The sequence below is a fragment of the Geospiza fortis genome, unplaced genomic scaffold (assembly GCF_000277835.1).
Source record: "Geospiza fortis unplaced genomic scaffold, GeoFor_1.0 scaffold145, whole genome shotgun sequence".
Classification (NCBI taxonomy): domain Eukaryota; kingdom Metazoa; phylum Chordata; class Aves; order Passeriformes; family Thraupidae; genus Geospiza; species Geospiza fortis.
In genome coordinates this window covers 1634299-1634588 of record NW_005054362.1, presented here as the reverse complement: position 1 = coordinate 1634588, position 290 = coordinate 1634299, and the positions used below count along the sequence as shown (strand labels likewise).

Here is a 290-nt window from a genome sequence, read left to right as displayed (position 1 = left end):
GGGCCGCGGACCCCCCCCAGCCGCGGCAGCGCTGCGGGCGCTGCTGTGTACAGAGTCTGGTGCGATCCTCAGGCAGCCCTCAAAGACAGGACGGTGCTGGTTCGCACACAGAAAACTGAATGGTTTTGCTCCGCCGGAAATCAGAGAACTCGGTATGAAAAGAAAAAATAAATTGCAGGACGAAAAATATGAACAACCTCCCCGTCGGGGAATCGAACCCCGGTCTCCCGCGTGACAGGCGGGGATACTCACCACTATACTAACGAGGACGGCGGAAAACCAATCCCCCG

The 290-nt window shown here is 57.9% G+C and overlaps 1 non-coding gene across 1 annotated transcript; it reads right to left on the bottom strand.

The window, feature by feature from the left end:
* Positions 1 to 197: 197 nt before the first annotated feature.
* Positions 198 to 269, bottom strand: TRNAD-GUC. Its single transcript has one exon. It is a non-coding gene; the product is annotated as a tRNA-Asp (tRNA).
* Positions 270 to 290: the final 21 nt, after the last annotated feature.